This window comes from Coregonus clupeaformis, chromosome 15 (assembly GCF_020615455.1).
Source record: "Coregonus clupeaformis isolate EN_2021a chromosome 15, ASM2061545v1, whole genome shotgun sequence".
Taxonomy (NCBI): domain Eukaryota; kingdom Metazoa; phylum Chordata; class Actinopteri; order Salmoniformes; family Salmonidae; genus Coregonus; species Coregonus clupeaformis.
The window spans coordinates 54,209,892-54,225,186 of NC_059206.1; the positions used below are offsets into that span (position 1 = coordinate 54,209,892).

The following is a 15,295-nucleotide window of genomic DNA, read 5'->3' on the forward strand; positions in this document are numbered from 1 at the left end:
ATACGGTGTGTGAGGTAGATGGTATCCGTGAAATGAGGCAGAGACTTGAGGACTGTGCCTGAGTTAATGCAGGTTCTGAGAGATGAGCATGTTGTGGCCTGTCCTGACGTTGTTGATGTCAGAGCGTATGAAGGAATGATAGGCTTGAGAGGACCAGCGGCCGAAGGAGTTGTACAGTGAAGTCAGGGATGCAGTGTCGGGATGCCATGGAGGCGGCTCCGAAGCAGAAGGAGTGTCCGGAGAACTGGTCAGCAGGATAGCTGTACAGGGGTAGTATTTTTCTCCGATGGGAATGGAACCATTGGCGAGAGGTGATGGAACCAGAATCGGTGATGAATAGTGGATCGGATGGAGAGGCATGTTGAGATTGTCTGAGCTGCAGGAAGTAGGTAAGTGGTTCGTAAGGGCTGAGGGTAGATGGTAGCTGGAACAGGTAGACTGGTGTGGTTCTGCCAAACTGATCGGTTTTGGTGTGTTTGATGGTGAAGATGAGGGTATCTTTGTCGAGGATGGTGACGTCTGACACGCAGCAATGACGAGAAGGGTTGTAGATAGCAGATGAGGATGTAAACTCTGAACATCTCAGGAATCCAAAAATAGCAAAAGAACCATTGATTCTAGTGTGGAAGAGACTGCGATGGAGATAGCCAGACCGCAGCATCTGGTTGCAGGCAGACAGGATGTTAAGTGTGATGGGTTGGCAGTGAGGGGGTGATTGACTTCGGTGCGTTGGAGGCCCATGAGCAGAAGGGAGACTTGTGGGTGAAAGGAGGAAGAACATGGAGACCCAGTAAGCAACTTGAGAAAGAAGTTGATCCCGGCCAGGTACGTCTGGATGGAGGATGTCAGCATGGAGAAAGATGAGTTGGCATGAGTGATGAAGGCAGACATGGTAACCAAGTAGTTGGAGGGAAAAGGCAGGTGATAGATGATATGGAAACGCTGGAAGAATCTCCAGGCTGTCCAGTAAGAGGACAGGGTGCAATGGCTGATAGGATGGAGTGGTGTGACTGGGAGATGAGGCGAAGGAGTGGATGGTTCACAAGAAGGTCATCATGGAATAAGGAGGGACTGGGGTTGGTAGGGGTTCTGCATACGGGGCCAAGCGCCTGAATCTCTGAAATTGGAGACGTGACAGAGAATCAGCGATTGACACACTCTTCATAGAAAAAGGTGACACCGTTCCAATGACCGAGGAGAAGGTGCAGAAGCCTGCGCTCCGAGAGGCATGAGGGTCAAAAACCATGGTGTGAAGCTAGGAAGGCACAGAGGCGGCCAGGGAGAGAAGGTGGGAGAGGAAGAAGCGGCCTTGAGGGATGATCCTGATGGAATAATTCAGGTGGCCCAGCAGCGAAAGTAGCTGACAATTAGTGCAGTGGGGAGATTCCAAATAATTGGACAGGAGGAGGGAAATGCGCTAAAGACAAGAGGGATGGGGGGATGGGAGGACACACAGAGAGTGATGGAAGGCTCTTGGCAGGGGGTGGAGCCATGGCATCCAGGATGTTTACGGCTGCATCTGGGCGAAAGCCGTGTGCTTACCCCCAAGGAGCCCACGTACAGATGGAACAGCTTGGCCTTGTTGTCATTACGATGCAACGGGATCCCTCTTTCCCTGAGTTTCTTCTGTAGCCTGGAAACAGTCTAGTCCGACAGCACTGGAGGTCTGGATTTGGATGGCTCTGAGATGGAAGCAGGAGCAGAGGGGAGAGGTTCTGTAGATCGGCGGGATGGTGGGGGCCCGAGCCATTCCTGCCTGCGGGGAGGGGCGGCTGGTAAGCTCCGGCGGGCAGGACGGTAAGAGGCCGGCCTCGACATTCCGGTTGTTTGTGAGGCCTGAAACGGTGGTGGGGCACAGAGACAACGGACTGCAGCCGCCTGGTTAGAGGTGGTGTGTCCCTGACAATGGAGAGGGAGAGTCTGGAACTTGGTCTGAAAACATTTCAGAATCCGAGGCATTGAGAACAATCTCCATTGTAAACTAAGTAGGGCCGACCACATTTAGTCAACTGGTCGATTGTTTGGTCGATATGCTGTTGGTCGACCAAGATTTCTTTAGTCGAGCGGTCGCAAATATATATATTTTTTCATGGTGCACAAAACACCTGCCTGGTTTGTCCTGTCTCAGTGGACTAATACATTGCGGAGGCCACAGGGATGGCACATTCCATCACTCTAAGACACTGAAATTGTATATGATCAAATAAAATAAAATTGTATTTGTCACGTGCCGAATACAACTGGTGTAGAATCTACGGTGAAATGCTTGCTGACGAGCTCTTCCCAACAATGCAGAGTAAAACAAATATGTATAATAATAATAGTAACACAAGAGGAATAAAAAAAATACATAGGAATGGAGCTACAGTGCATTCGGAAAGTATTCAGACCCCTTGACTTTTTCCACATTTTGTTACGTTACAGCCTTATTCTAAAATTTATTAAATAGTTTTTTTCCCTCATCAATCTACGCACAATATCCCATAATGACAAAGCAAAAACAGGTTAAGACATTTTTGCAAATGTATATATATATATTTTTTTTTATAATGAAATATCACATTTACATAAGTATTCAGACCCTTTGCTATGAGACTCGACATTTAGCTCAGGTGCATCCTGTTTCCATTGATCATCCTTGAGATGTTTTTACAACTTGAATGGAGTCCACCTGTGGTAAATCCAGAATGAATCTAGTACTGAAAGCATAAGCTACAGCTAGCTAGCACTGCAGTTGATAAAATGTGGTGATATATATATAGTCTAGTTAGTGTGCGTAGGGTCAGTGCAAGAGAGTCAGTGCAGATAGTTCGGCTACCATTAATTGACTATTTAGCAGTCTTATAGCTTGGGGGTAGGAGCTGTCTTGGAACCTGTTGGTTCAAGAGCCGATGCTCCTGTACCGTTTTCCGGACAGTAACAGAGTGAACAGTCTATGGCTTGGGTGGTTGGAGTCTTTGGCAATTTTTCGGGCCTTCCTCTGACACAGCCTGATATAGAGGACCTGGATGGCAGGGAGCTTGGCCCCAGTGATATCCTGGGCTGTCTGCACCACCCTCTGTAGCGCTTTGCGGTCAAGGGCGGTGCATTTGCCATACCAAGCGGTGATGCAGCCAGTCAAGAAACTCTCGATGGTGCAGCTGTATAACTTTTTGAGCATCCGAAGTCCCATGGCAAATATTTTCAGGCTCCTGAGGGGGAAAAGTCGCTGCCATTCCCTCTTCACGACTGTGTAGGTGTGTGGACCATGTTAGGTCCTTAATGATCTGGACGCCAAGGAACTTGAAGCTCTCGACCCTCTCCAGCCCTGTCGAAGTGGATGGGGGCATGCTCTCCCCTCTTTTTCCTATAGTCCATGATCAGCTCCTTGGTCTTACTGACGTTGAGGGAGAGGTTGTTGTCCTGGCACCACACTGCGAAGTCTCTGACCTCCTGCCAGTAGGCTGACTCATCACCGTCGGTGATCAGGCCTACCAGAATCAGATCAACTTTATTATCCCACCAGGGGGAAATTCATTTGGTCATGACTCGTGCTTAAAAAGACGGTACATAAAACATAACACAGAAACTACACAATATAATTCATTCAAAGTGCTACAGCTACACATTTAAAGTGAAAGTGCAATATGCTGTATACTCAAGGGACCAACAGACTATCTATTATACAGCCTAATGGCTGTTGGAATAAAAGAGTCCCCATATATATCTGTTTTAAATGTCCCCTTGTCTGGCTGCTGCTATGACTGAATTTTGAGTGAAGAGGATGAGTACTGTCCTGTAAAATGCTTTCAAGTTTTAGGAGGATGAGTTTTGTGTTCAGCTTGGTGGCTGATTCTTGATCTATACCAATTATTCTTCCCGCAGTCTTAGTCAAATTCTGAAGCTTGACTTGGTCTTGCACTCGCATGTTTCCAAACATGCATATCAGACCAAAAGACAGCACACTCTGCAGGACAGATTTATAGAACATTTGTAAGATATGGCGGTCGACATGAAAATGGTTGTTTGCGTAAAAAAAACATTCTCTGTTGCAATTTCTTTATCTTTGCAAAGGCACAGTCATTGAATTTCAGTTGATTGTCTATTTCAATTCCCAGGTACTTATATGTGGTCACTATCGACTGATTCCCCATTGATCTTCGTAGGAGTTAGTGGAGTTTTGTTCTTTCTGAAATCAATTTCCATCTCTTTGTTTTCTTAATGTTTATTTCAAGAAAGTTACCTGCACATCACTGGATGAATTTAGCCGTTTCTCTGTCAAAACCTTGACGAGAGGCTTGGTCTGGGTGGACGAAACCTACAAAAGCTGTGTTATCTGCATATTTTAAAAATGTGTGGGCTGCGTCAGAGGCTTGACAATCGTTTGTGTACAGTGTGTACAGTGAAAGTACACAAACTTGAGGGGCTCCGTATTCACTGTTCTAGATGTAGAGATGGCAGAGTTAAACTTCACTTGTTGAGTACGGTTCACAAGGAAACTATTAATCCACTTGATCAGTAGAGAGTTGACACCCAAATTCACCAACTTATCCACCAGTAGGTGGGGTTGGATGGTGTTAAACGAGCTACTGAAGTCAATGAATACAATTTTCACTAGGCTATTTGCCTTTCTGCACATGAAGTGCCTGAAGTGCCTTGCTGCTGACGTCGTCTGGACCATATGATTTTTGTGGGTTGACACATTGAAAGTCGCATCGCGTCGTGTTGGAATCGTGTGTGGCCATGTAGTCGTGGGTGAACAGGGAGTACAGGAGGGGACTAAGCACACACCCCAGTGGTGCCCCCGTGTTGAGGGTCAGCATGGCGGAGGTGTCAGTGCCTACCCACACCACCCGGGGCCGGCCCGTCATGAAGTCCTGGATCCAGTTGCAGAGGAAGGGGTTCAGTCCCAGGGTCCCTAGCTTGGTGATGAGCTTGGAGGGGACTATGGTGTTGAAAGCTGAGCTGTAGTCTATGAACAGCATTCTCACATAGTTATTTCCCCTCTTGTCCTGGTAGGAGAGGGCAGTGTGAAGTGCAATTGAGATTGTGTCATCTGTGGATCTGTTGGGGCGGTATGCAAATTGGAGTGTCTAGGATGATTGTGTTGATGCGTGTCATGACCAGCCTTTCAAAGCAATTCATAATTACAGATCTGAGTGCTACAGGGCGATAGTCATTTAGGCAGGTTAGCTTGGAGCTCTTGGGAACAGGGACAAGGATAGACTGAAAATGTCGGTGAAGACACTTGCCAGATGGTCTGCGCATGCTTTGAGAACGCGTCCTGGTATTCCGTCTGTGATTGTTAACCTGTTTAAACGTTTTGCTCACATCGGCCACGGAGATTGAGATCACACAGTCATCCAGAAAAACAGGGGCTTTCACGCAAGGCACAGTGTTAAATTCTTCGAAGCGAGCATAAAAGGCATTTAGTTCGTTTGGGAGGTCTGCATCGCCGGGCAACTCATGGCTGGCCCTGCCATATACAGTGGGGAAAAAAAGTATTTAGTCAGCCACCAATTGTGCAAGTTCTCCCACTTAAAAAGATGAGAGAGGCCTGTAATTTTCATCATAGGTACACGTCAACTATGACAGACAAAATGAGGGAAAAAAATCCAAAAATCAGATTGTAGGATTTTTTATGAATTTATTTGCAAATTATGGTGGAAAATAAGTATTTGGTCAATAACAAAATATTCTCAATACTTTGTTATATACCCTTTGTTGGCAATGACACAGGTCAAACATTTTCTGTAAGTCTTCACAAGGTTTTCACACACTGTTGCTGGTATTTTGGCCCATTCCTCCATGCAGATCTCCTCTAGAGCAGTGATGTTTTGGGGCTGTCACTGGGCAACACAGACTTTCAACTCCCTCCAAAGATTTTCTATGGGGTTGAGATCTGGAGACTGGCTAGGCCACTCCAGGACCTTGAAATGCTTCTTACGAAGCCACTCCTTCGTTGCCCGGGCGGTGCGTTTGGGATCATTGTCATGCTGAAAGACCCAGCCACGTTCCATCTTCAATGCCCTTGCTGATGGAAGGAGGTTTTCACTCAAAATCTCATGATACATGGCCCCATTCATTCATTCTTTCCTTTACACGGATCAGTCGTCCTGGTCCCTTTGCAGAAAAACAGCCCCAAAGCATGATGTTTCCACCCCCATGCTTCACAGTAGGTATGGTGTTCTTTGGATGCAACTCAGCATTCTTTGTCTTCCAAACACGACGAGTTGAGTTTTTACCAAAAAGTTCTATTTTGGTTTCGTCTGACCATATGACATTCTCCCAATCCTCTTCTGGATCATCCAAATGCACTCTAGCAAACTCAGACGGGCCTGGACATGTACTGGCTTAAGCAGGGGGACACGTCTGGCACTGCAGGATTTGAGTCCCTGGCGGCGTAGTGTGTTACTGATGGTAGGCTTTGTTACTTTGGTCCCAGCTCTCTGCAGGTCATTCACTAGGTCCCCCCGTGTGGTTCTGGGATTTTTGCTCACCGTTCTTGTGATCATTTTGACCCCACGGGGTGAGATCTTGCGTGGAGCCCCAGATCGAGGGAGATTATCAGTGGTCTTGTATGTCTTCCATTTCCTAATAATTGCTCCCACAGTTGATTTCTTCAAACCAAGCTGCTTACCTATTGCAGATTCAGTCTTCCCAGCCTGGTGCAGTTCTACAATTTTGTTTCTGGTGTCCTTTGACAGCTCTTTGGCCTTGGCCATAGTGGAGTTTGGAGTGTGACTGTTTGAGGTTGTGGACAGGTGTCTTTTATACTGATAACAAGTTCAAACAGGTGCCATTAATACAGGTAACGAGTGGAGGACAGAGGAGCCTCTTAAAGAAGAAGTTACAGGTCTGTGAGAGACAGAAATCTTGCTTGTTTGTAGGTGACCAAATACTTATTTTCCACCATAATTTGCAAATAAATTCATTAAAAATCCTAAAATGTGATTTTCTGGATTTTTTTTTCTCAATTTGTCTGTCATAGTTGACGTGTACCTATGATGAAAATTACAGGCCTCTCTCATATTTTTAAGTGGGAGAACTTGCACAATTGGTGGCTGACTAAATACTTTTTCCCCCCACTGTATGATGAGCATCGGCGCCGGTGTAATAGGATTCCACCTTCCTACTATATTGTCCTTTTGCATGTTTGATGTCCCGTCGTAGCGGGCTTTCTTGTATGCGTCCATGTCCGTGTCCCGTTCCTTGTAAGCAGTATCTCTAGCCTTTAGCCCAATGCGGCTATTGCCTGTAATCCATGGTTTTTGTTTTGGACACGTTCTTATAGTCACTGTGGGGACGACATCGTCTATGCACTTATTGATGAAGCCTGTGACTGTTGTGGTAAACTCCTCAATGCTCTCGGATGAATCCCGGAACGTATTCCAGTCTGTACTAGCAAAACAGACTTGTAGCCTCGCTTCTGCTTCATCCAACCACTTCTGTATTGAGCGCATCACTGGTACTTCCTGTTTGAGCTTTTGTTTGTAAACAGGAAGCAGGACAATAGAGTCATGGTCAGATTTGCCGAAAGGAGGACGAGGGAGGGCCTTGTATGCATTTCTGTGGGTAGAATAACAGTGGTCTAGAGTTTTAGCGGCCCTAGTGGCGCAGGAGACGTGTTGGTAGAAGTGAGGTAGGACGGTTTTAAGTCTCCCCGCATAAAAGTCTCCACCCACCAGAAACGCTGCCTCTGGGTGAGCGGTTTGTTGTTTGTTTATGGCCCCATACAGTTCGTTGAGTGCCAGAGTGGTGTTGGCTAGGGGCAGGACATAGACAGCCCTGATAATTACGGATGAGAACTCTCTTAGTAGATTAAAGGGTCTGTAGCTTACCACAAGGTATTCTATATCAGGCGAACAAAAGCTTGAGATTTCCTTCACACTTGACGCAGCACACCAGTTGTTATTTATGAAAAAACACACTCCACCTCCTTTTGACTTCTCCGAAGCCGCTGTACGATCCTCCCGCTGCATGGAGAATCCAACGAGTACTACGTGCAAAGCGTCATCATCCAGCCACGTTTCAGTAAGACATAATATTGCAGCTTTTCAAGTCTCTCTGATAGGAGACTATCGAACGAAGCTCAACCATCTTATTCTCGAGTGATTGGACATTTGCCAATAGAATGGAGGGGACCGCCGTATGGTTTTCTCTTCGCCTCAATTTCACCAGGAGTCCACCTCGTTTCCCGCGACTACGACTGAGGCGTTTTGGTAGCCCATGGAACAAAGGAATTGGGTCCAGTATGAACAGTGGAGTCAAAGTTCAAGTTGTATTTGAAGTCAAAATCGAGGTTAGTAACTGTCGATCTGATGTCCAGAAGTGCTTGGCGGTCATATGTGATAATAATATGAACTTTCTGTAAAATAAAAAGATAAACACAATAAAAGTAACTTTCAAAGTTTGGTTGGAACTCGGACAATGTCCCCCTTCTCCGTCGGTACCATGTATGGTTATATTTTGTAAGAATAATGGAGCAACACTAATAAATATAATATTATTTTAAAACAAATGTGCTTTCTCCCGCGGTGGATAGATATCGCTGTCCGCAGTTATGAAACATAATCTTCAGTGTGCCGTTGAATTGGCGCCTTTCCCTATACAATTTGTTGCTATGGGCATAATAGCGAAGTCAACCAGGTGTTGAGAACAATACAGAGGAGGCAGCAGCGGAGTGAGGAGATGAGGAAACAGCCCTTGCCTTAATTGTATAAGAAAATTGAGGAGAGAGGAAACCAACTTAATTAGGTCTGTAATCAATAGCCTAACTGTTAAATGTGCCTGGCTCTATAAATCATCCATATACTGTACCAGTCAAAAGTTTGGACACACCTACTCATTCCAGGGTTTTTCTTTATTTTTACTATTTTCTACATTGTAGAATAATAGTAAAGACATCAAAACTATGAAATAACACATATGGAATCATGTAGTAACCAAAAAAGTGTTAAACAAATAAATATTTATATTTGAGATTCTTCAAAGTAGACAACCTTTGCCTTGATGACAGCTTTGCACACTCTTGGCATTTTCTTAACCAGTTTCATGAGGTAGTCACCTGGAATCCATTTCAATTAACAGGTGTTCCTTCTTAAAAATTAATTTGTGGAATTTATTTCCTTCTTAATGCGTTTGAGCCAATCAGTTGTGTTGTGACAAGGTAGCGGTGGTATACAGAAGATAGCCCTATTTGGTAAAAGACCAAGTCCATATTATGGCAAGAACAGCTCAAATAAGCAAAGAGAAACGACAGTCCATCATTACTTTAAGACATGAAGGTCAGTCAATCCAGAACATTTCAAGAACTTTGAAAGTTTCTTCAAATGCAGTCGCAAAAACCATCAAGCGCTATGATGAAACTGGCTATCATGAGTACCACCACAGGAGACGAAGACCCGGAGTTACCTCTGCTGCAGAGGATAAGTTCATTAGAGTTAACTGCACCTCAGATTGCAGCCCAAACAAATGCTTCACAGAGTTCAAGTAACAGACACATCTCAACATCAACTGTTCAAAGGAGACTGCATGAATCAGGCCTTCATGGTCGAATGAATGCAAAGAAACCACTACTAAAGGACACCAATAATAGACTTGCTTGGGCCAAGAAACACGAGCAATGGACATTAGACTGGTGGAAATCTGTCCTTTGGTCTGATGAGTCCAAATTGGCGATTGTTGGTTCCAACCGCCGTGTCTTTGTGAGACGCAGAGTAGGTGAACAGATGATCTCCGCATGTGTGGAGGAGGTGTGATGGTGCTTTGCTGGTGACACTGTCAGTGATTTAGAATGTAAGGCATACTTAATCAGCATGGCTACCACAGCATTCTGCAGCGATACGCCATCGCATCTGGTTTGTGCTTAGTGGGACTATCATTTGTTTTTCAACAGGACATTGACCCAAAACACACCTCCAGGCTGTGTAAGGGCTATTTGACCAAGGAGAGTGATGGAGTGCTGCATCAGATGACCTGCCCTCCACAATCACCTGACCTCAACCAAATTGAAATGGTTTGGGATGAGTTGGACCGCAGAGTGAAGGAAAAGCAGCCAACAAGTGCTCAGCATATGTGGGAACTCCTTCAAGACTGTTGGAAAAGCATTCTTCATGAAGCTGGTTGAGAGAATGCCAAGAGTGTGCAAAGCTGTCATCAAGGCAAAGGTTGGCTACTTTGAAGAATCTCAAATATAAATATATTTTGATTTGTTTAACACTTTTTTGGTTACTACATGATTCCATATGTGTTATTTCATAGTTTTGATGTCTTCACTACTTTTCTACAATGTAGAAAATAGTCAAAAATAAAGAAAAACCCTTGAATGAAATGAGTAGGTGTGTCCAAACTTTTGACTGGCACTGTATATCTACAGAAATAAGACAGATCCTGCTTCTGTTGCCTGATTTAGTGTTTGTTTAATAGCCTACTGATTCCGTGAGCACCAAGCCTTATGCAACCACAAAATGTCAGATAAAGCAATTTCACAAACTCTGCTGTTTTTAATCTTTGCTATTCTGTAATAAAGGCTATACAATTTTGTCTCTCGTTAGAACAGACTTTCTGGTATTACTTAATTTATTTAGTGTTGGTTTACACTGTTCCAAATAGGCAGAAAAATAATATAGTAATCTAACAGCACCTGTTTGTCACACACAATATGCACACAGCTCTTGCTCCTTTTTCTTGATCTCCTTCTTCTTATTGTTATTATTACAATTATTATTATAATCATTAGTAGGCTTCATATAGTAGTAGCCTTGTATAACCACCGTCGAGCTGCAAGCCTAAGAGCGCATCCTGTTTAGTCTTAATACCGTAACTTACTTATGCCTATATTTCCATATATAGGCTACTGTATCAAATCAATCAAATAATCATTCATTTGTTCATGTCATTACACAGCATACGAGTCATTCATGCTTTGAAATGCAATAAAGCAATTTAGTTTTAAAATGAAATAAACAGAGCTTTGTATAATTAACCTAAACAATAAATAAACCGCAATTCACGAATGCATGCAGCTGTTTTTATTCTTTGCTGTAATAAAGACTTTATATATATTTTTTCTTTAAAACAGAGTCTTGTACACTTATAACTTTAGTGTTGTTTACACTGTTCCAAATGGTCAGAAAAAATTATATTGTAATGTAAAAGCACCTGTTTGGCACACATAGGCCTGATACTCACGCAGCGCTTGATCCTATGCCCTCCTTTTTCTTGATCTCTAGTCATTTCCAGAACTAAGTCAAATGTCTTCCACACATCTAACTTCCCCTTTCCCTGCTGAGCAACTACTTAACATTCCCCCCATTTTCAGTTTCTTTTTCACGTCCTCCGCATCCATTTTGCTGTCATGTGTTACGGTGTCCTGAGTTTGTTATAATTTATTGATGTGATTATGATAGGCTATAGGTCAGGGCCTATTGGTGACATGCATGCAATGCATACATGTTTCACGTAAAGAGAGAAAGGGTTGAGGGAATAGGGAATTACGTTTAATTTTCTTCCTAAACAAATGAGAGATTTCGATAAGATAACTTTTCAGTCAGAAAAACAAATAAGAAACTAAATCGCTGTAATTATAATAAATAATATGCCATTTAGCAGACGCTTTTATCCAAAGCGACTTACAGTCATGTGCGCATACATTTTTACGTATGGGTGGTCCCGGGGATCGAACCCACTATCCTGGCGTTACAAGAGCCATGCTCTACCAATTGAGCTAATTATGTTGCAGCTTCAGCACGGACAGAATGGCGCCGGAGGAGAGGGATGCCATTTTACGGGCTCCTAACCAATTGTGCTATTGTGTTTTTTCGCATTATTTGTAACTTATTTTGTACATTATGTTTCTGCCACCGCCTCTAATGACCGAAAAGAGCTTCTGGATATCAGGACAGCGATTACTCACCTCATACTGGACGAAGATTTTTTCGTTAACGAGTCAGACGCAAAGGATTTTCTTCAGACACCCGACAAGGCCCAAATCCCCGTCATTCGCATGAGAAAGAGCCGGAGATATCGAGGACGTAGATCGGGGTGCCTTGTAAGGATCCGACGGCGAGTGGGTAATCTGCCTAAACCATCAGTCCTATTAGCCAACGTACAATCATTGGATAACAAAATAGACGAACTACGATCACGGATATCCTACCAACGGGACATTAAAAACTGTAATATCTTAATATCGTTTCACCGAGTCGTGGCTGAACGACGACATGGATAACATACAGATGGCGGGATATATACGCTGCATCGGCACGATAGAACAGCTGCCTCCGGTAAGACAAAATAACTCTATCCTCCTGATTCCTGCTTACTAGCAAATACTAAAGCAGGAAGCACCAGTGACTCGGTCAATAAAAAAGTGTCAGATGACGCAGATGCTAAGCTACAGGACTGTTTTGCTACCACAGACTGGAATATGTTCCAGGATTCTTCCGATGGCATTGAGGAGTACACCACATCAGTCACCGGCTTCATCAATAAGTGCATTGATGACGTCGTCCCCACAGTGACCATATGTAAATACCCCAACCAGAAGCCATGGATTACAGGCAACATCCGCACTGAGCTAAAGGGTAGAGCTGCCGCTTTCAAGGAGCGGGACTCTAACCCGGACGCTTATAAGAAATCCTGCTATGCCCTCCGACAAACCATCAAACACGCAAAGAGTCAATACAGGACTAAGATTGAATCGTACTACACCGGCTCCGACGCTCGTCGGATGTGGCAGGGCTTGCAAGCTATTACAGACTACAAAGGGATGCACAGCCACGAGCTGCCAAGTGACACAAGCCTACCAGACGAGCTAAATTACTTCTATGCTCGCTTTGAGGCAAGCAACACTGAAGCATGCATGAGAGCATCAGCTATTCTGGACGACTGTGTGATCACACTCTCCGTAGCCGATGTGAGTAAAACCTTAAAACAGGTCAACATTCACAAGGCCACAGGGCCAGACGGATTACCAGGACGTGTACTCCGATCATGTGCTGACCAACTGGCAAGTGTCTTCACTGACATTTTCAACGTGTCCCTGACTGAGTCTGTAATACCAACATGTTTCAAGCAGACCACCATAGTCCCTGTGCCCAAGAACACTAAGGTAACCTGCCTAAATTATTACCGACCCATAGCACTCACATCTGTAGCCATGAAGTGCTTTGAAAGGCTGGTCATGGCTCACATCAACACCACTATCCCAGAAACCCTAGACCCACTCCAATTTGCATACCGCCCCAACAGATCCACAGATTATGCAAATTCTATTGCACTCCACACTGCCCTTTCCCACCTGGACAAAAGGAACACCTACGTGAGAATGCTATTCATTGACTACAGCTCAGCGTTCAACACCATAGTGCCCTCAAAGCTCATCACTAAGCTAAGGACCCTGGGACTAAACACCTCACTCTGTAACTGGATCCTGGACTTCCTGACGGCCACCCCCAGGTGGTAAGGGCAGGTGACACATCTGCCACGCTGATCCTCAACACGGTGGCCCCTCAGGGTTCTGTTCTCAGTCCCCTCCTGTACTCCCTGTTCACCCATGACTGCATGGCCAGGCACGACTCCAACACCATCATTAAGTTTGCCGATGACACAACAGTGGTAGGCCTGATCACCGACAACGATGAGACAGCATATAGGGAAGTGGTCAAAGACCTGGCCGTGTGGTGCCAGGATAACAACCTCTCCCTCAACGTGATCAAGACAAAGGAGATGATTGTGGACTACAGGAAAAAGAGGACCGAGTACGCCCCCATAATAATCGACAGGGCTGTAGTGGAGCAGGTTGAGAGCGTCAAGTTCCTTGGTGTCCACATCACCAACAAATTATCATGGCCCAAACACACCAAGACAGTCGTGAAGAGGGCACGACAAAGCCTATTCCCCCTCAGGAGACTGAAAAGATTTGGCATGGGTCCTCAGATCCTCAAAAAGTTATACAGCTGCAGAATCCTGACTGGTTGCATCACTGCCTGGTATGACAACTGCTCGGCCTCCGACCGCAAGGCACTACAGAGGGTAGTGCGTACGGCCCAGTACATTACTGGGGCCAAGCTTCCTGCCATCCAGGACCTCTACACCAGGTGGTGTCAGAGGATGGCCCTAAAAACTGTCAAAGACTCCAGCCACCCTAGTCATAGACTGTTCTCTCTGCTACCGCACGGCAAGCGTTACCAGAGCGCCAAGTCTAGGTCCAAAAGGCTTCTTAACAGCTTCTACCCCCAAGCCATCAGACTCCAGAACAGCTAATCAAATGGCTACCCGGACTACTTGCATTGCCCCCCCCCACCCCTCTCTTACGATGCTGCTACTCTCTGTTTATTATCTATACATAGTCACTTTTACTCTACATATTACCTCAATTAACCTGTGCCCCCACACATTGTCTCTGAACCGGTAACCCCTGTACATAGCCTCGCTACTGTTATTTTACTGCTGCTCTTTAATTATTTGTTATTTACACTACTGTTCAAAAGTTTGGGGTCACTTAGAAATGTTCTTGTTTTTGCATCAAATTGATCAGAAATACAGTGTAGACATTGTTAAGGCTGTAAATGGCTATTGTAGCTGGAAACGGCTGATTTTTTATGGAATATCTAAATAGGCCCATTATCAGCAATCATCAGTACTGGATTCCAATGGCACGTTGTGTTTGCTAATCCAAGTTTATCATCTTTTTAAAAGTACCTGCAAAACACCAGTCTCAACATCAACAGTGAAGAAGCGACTCCGGGATGCTGACCTTCTAGGCAGAGTTGCAAAGAAAAAGCCATATCTCAGACTGCCCATCTTAATCTTTTCTTTTTATTGGCCAGTCTGAGATATGGCTTTTTCTTTGCAACTCTGACTAGAAGGTCAGCATTCCGGAGTCGCCTCTTCACTGTTGACGTTGAGACTGGTGTTTTGCGGGTACTATTTAATGAAGTTGCCAGTTGAGGAAATGTGAGGCGCCTGTTTCTCAAACTACACACTCTAATGTACTTGTCCTCTTCCTCAGTTGTGCACCGGGGCCTCCCAGTCCTCTTTCTATTCCGGTTAGAGCCAGTTTGCGCTGTTCTGTGAAGGGAGTAGTACACAGCATTGCACGAGATCTTCAGTTTCTTGTCAATTTCTCGCATGGAATAGCCTTCATTTCTCAGAACAAGAATAGACTGACGAGTTTCAGAAGAAAGTTATTTCTGGCCATTTTGAGCCTGTAATCGAACCCACAATTGCTGATGCTCTAGATACTCAACTAGTCTCAAGAAGGCCAGTTTTATTGCTTCTTTAATCAGCACAACAGTTTTCAGCTGTGCTA

At 44.7% G+C, this 15,295-nt stretch overlaps 1 protein-coding gene across 1 annotated transcript in view; it reads right to left on the reverse strand.

The window, feature by feature from the left end:
* LOC121582728 (SHC-transforming protein 3-like) overlaps positions 1 to 15,295 on the reverse strand; it is a 97,562-nt gene that overhangs the window by 19,385 nt on the left and 62,882 nt on the right. The window lies entirely within an intron of this gene.